The sequence below is a fragment of the Macrobrachium rosenbergii genome, chromosome 15 (assembly GCF_040412425.1).
Source record: "Macrobrachium rosenbergii isolate ZJJX-2024 chromosome 15, ASM4041242v1, whole genome shotgun sequence".
Lineage (NCBI taxonomy): Eukaryota > Metazoa > Arthropoda > Malacostraca > Decapoda > Palaemonidae > Macrobrachium > Macrobrachium rosenbergii.
In genome coordinates, this window is record NC_089755.1 from 3,619,332 (window position 1) to 3,623,431 (window position 4,100).

Sequence of the window (4,100 nt, forward strand, 5' to 3'; positions counted from 1 at the left end):
ATTGTCATTCTCTGTTGACCACTCTGCTCCCAGCCCTTTGGGGAACTACTTTTTCGTAGTAGACGTAGTAGAACCCAGACAGACTATCTTAAAAAAAAAAAAAAAAAGATAATTTAGGCAGGGAAAGATAGGCCTTAGTTAGGAGTAATACCACAAGTTCCTATACGAATACCTACTATAAAAATCATATAAAGAAAATTTAAAATTTTTACGATAAACTTTTGTGACGTCGGCTCCCAGGAAAATTAAGATAATAAAGTAATCCCTAAGGAAGCCAAGACGACGCATCTATATCATTTTATTAAGATCCATGCCATTGTGCATGTATAAAATCTTTGTTTACATGTTCTCAAGCAGCAAGAAATTAGCTGATTGAAAATCTCTCTCTCTCTCTCTCTCTCTCTCTCTCTCTCTCTCTCTCTCTCTCTCTCTCTCTCTCTCTCTCTCTCTCTCTCTCTCTCTCTCGTCATTCAAGTAAGCATTCCTAACCTAAGTGTACGTGACCCTCTTCAAAGAAAGAACGGCCGACACTAGGCTAATTAATTCTGAATACAATAAACCAAATAAAAGAAAACACCTCTGTCCCACAATAGATGAGGACAAGTTAAGAGTAATTACAATACAGTGATAAACTGTCGGTCACGAGTGAGGCCTGCTATCCAGACCAGAAGCCAACAGTAGTTTTCACCCTCTGAAAAAAAGAAGGGGCCAGCACTGGGGCCGGTACTGGGACCAGCCACTCACGAGGATCTTTAAGAAAAAAAAAAAAAAAAAAACCAAATTCACTTTATTCCACAGTGCCAATAATTTGCAGCACTCATCACTGGAATAGCTTACTTCTCTCTCTCTCTCTCTCTACCCTTCCCTTTCTCTCTCATTCGATTGTTGCACTCTGCAGGGGTGTAGAGTGCCTTTCCTCCCATATAGCCTAGTTGGACTCCAGTAGAGGGTCCCTAGGAACACATTGGCACCATAGTTGCCACTAAATAAAACAAAACCAAAGGGGAACACAGAAGAGAAAGTTCTTCTGGAACCTAACCTGCACCAGTGCCTAGGGATACTGAGTGCCACCAGTGTGACCTGTACACGGCACACCCAAACTACAGTGCCACCTTTTGAAAGGGTGCCACGTCATTGAAGAGACACTTCCTCGCTGCCCAAGTACGCCCAGTCGACCTGGTTAGACGCCCTTCCCCACCAGAACCATGGCAGCAGAGCATTATAAAACTTTCCTGGGGCTGGGGACGGCGGCAGGTCTCACCGCTCGGAACTTACCACCTGGGTTAAGGAGCAAGTGGACGACTTGGCCAAGCGGGAGAAGGAAGAAAGACTCGAGCAGAGGAAGTATGAAGCCGAGCAAAGGCAATATGAAGAGGAAAGAGAAGAAAGAAGGAGACAGCATGAGTTAGCCTGCAAGGAAACTGAGTTAGCCCTAAAGGAGAAGGAGCTCGAGCTTGAGAGAGCGAAAATGGAGAATGCCGAAGCTATGGCTAGCCATCAAGCCTCCAGTCCTACACCTGCTGCATCAAACGCTCCAATTTCGAGCATCAATTCTCTAGTCCCCAAGTGGACTGAGGACGAGCCAGAAGCATGGCTGGAGGAGATCGAGGCTCTTTTCGATAACTACAGCACCACGGAGACGGAGAGAGCCTTAATACTAGCCAAGCATATGGAGGGAAAAGCCAAGGCAGCGCTTCGCTCACTGGAGAAGAGCCAGAGAGGCAACATGGCGGAAGTTCGTAGAGTCATTACAAAGGCCTACGAAATAACCCCAGAAAAATGGAGACAACGGTTCCGAGGTCTTGCCAAGGAAGTCGGCTGGTCTTGGACGGAATGGGCATGTCACAAAACCCAGTCCGGTACGCGCTGGTTCGACTCCTTGGCCTGCACGACGTTTGAGGATCTTTTCAATCGGACCATGCTAGAAGACCTTTTCCAATGTGTGCCAGGGCCCCTTGCAGTATATCTTAACGATAAACAGCCCTCCACACTTATGGAAGCTTGTCGCATGGCTGATTCGTGGGAAACTTTCAATCAGTCGCATAGCACCTCTCAGAAGCGAATCATCCCTCCGGCCTACCTCTCGAACTCCACTCGCCCGAAGAATGGACTGCCTAGCAAGACCCTGTGCAACTATTGCAAGAAGGGGGGCCACGCTGAAGCTGAGTGCCGATACAAACTCGGCACTAATAAGCAGCCTAACCCTACCAGCCAGAACTCCGCTCCCGATTCATCCGCTCAGCCCTCTCCTCCAACAGTTACTGCAGGCCACCGAGCCCATCCAAAAGGCCCGTGCAAATCCTGTGGGGCTGCTAGCCACTACAATGCTGGATCTCCGGCCTGTCCACATCATGTCCCCACCACCAAATTTGTCAACCTAATCAGCACTTCATTTTCTGCTGCTGGTCCGCACCGGATCCTTTACCCCGAGAGACTGGAAACCCAGTTCATCTCGGTGGCCCCTCTTCAGAGCACTAGCCTGCCAGTGACCCTTCCGGTCACAGTAGACACTGCGGCAGACATTAGCCTGATCACTAGGGCCCAAGTGCCAGCCGGTGCCATGGTTGACGAAGAAACCCGGTGGGAAATGAAGTGGATAGAGGGCCACACCATCACCGTTCCTACTGTCCAACTCCAGGTTATGACACCTTGGGGCACGATACCCCACCGCCTTGGCGTGGTAGGTGGAATTCGGCCCGGAGTGGCCTTCTTGTTGGGTCGGGATCTTCTCTGCGAAGCCCGTCACCAACGCCACTCCGCAGCCACGTTACCTCCTCCACGGAGGCCCCATCTAAAACTCTCAACCATGACAAACCTCCACCTTCCGCCCACCAAAGTGGTCCGCGGAAGGGGCACCACCCAACCTATTTCAGGCCTAGCCCTCTCCAATCGCGAAGGGCTGGCCCACCAAGAGGTCCTCCCCCGCGAAGAGATTCAGGAGGAGCAGTACCGCTGCAGGACGTGCAAGCGGGCAGACCACTCCACAAATTGGGAGGGCTGCCCAAGCAAGCAACGCCCAGCGGACGCCCCCGAACAAAACTCAGGAGAGGCTACGATCTCCTGCTGGGGCAGGAATCTCTGCCGCAGCCAAACCCAAGTCGTCCGAGAGGTATTGCACCTCCGGACCCCTTGTCAGGCATGCCTGACCTTCAACTGCTGCCAGTGCCACTTGCGAGCACTGAGCAGTGCCAGACTCCGTCCGCCACGGACGTTGAGCTACCAATGGAAAAGGCCCCTATGCCGGGTCTAAATCATGAGGCGAATCCTCCTCCGGGAGATTTAGGATTCCCATGCAGTTGATCATTGCGACTGGAGAGCCTCCAGCACCCGAACCTTCTTCTTTGCAAAAATTTGACTCAGGATGAACCCTGGAGGATCGAAATGGTACCCCTCCCTTGGAAGACCAGGAACTGGCATCCTCGGACGCAGAAGTCGAGATCGCTCTCGCTCCGGTTGTCGCAGCAGCCGGAGTAGGGAGTCCTCCCGCAGCTTTTGCAGTTGCCCCTGACTTCGCGCCCGCTAGCCCTTCTGGCCTGTCCCCGAGTCGGTGCTCTCATCACCTGCTAGGCCAGCTACTGATAGGCCTTGGAGGAAACCGAAGAAGAAGAAGAAGGGGCGGAAGAGAGCCCAGTAGTTGCCGAGCTATAAGCTCATCCTGGCACTAGTGCCCTCTCGGCACAGTGCCCTAACATCTAAGAGTGATCCTGGCCCCTTGCCCAGAGAAGGTAGCCAGTGTGATCTCTTCCTTTATTTGTACCTAGCCTAGGCCACCTTAAAGTACAGTACATCAATTTAGTAGCCTTGTTCTTTCCACTTACCACCGAGCCGCAGTAATCATGTAAGTAGCCTAACTAATTTCAGTAATCTTAACTATTGTGAAACGAGCCACGATGCTCGTGACACGCATGGCCTAAGACCTCAGTGAGGCACCCATTTATCATATGAGGCAACCCTCATGAATTAACTAGTAAATTTTAATTGTATTAAACATAAACCATGTTGTAATTTAGTTAGAATATTAACTCTTATGTTGGTGCTACGGTCGGGTTAGGATAGGTTAGGCTAGGGAATATCATAGAATGTACCACTAGGCTAGGTCT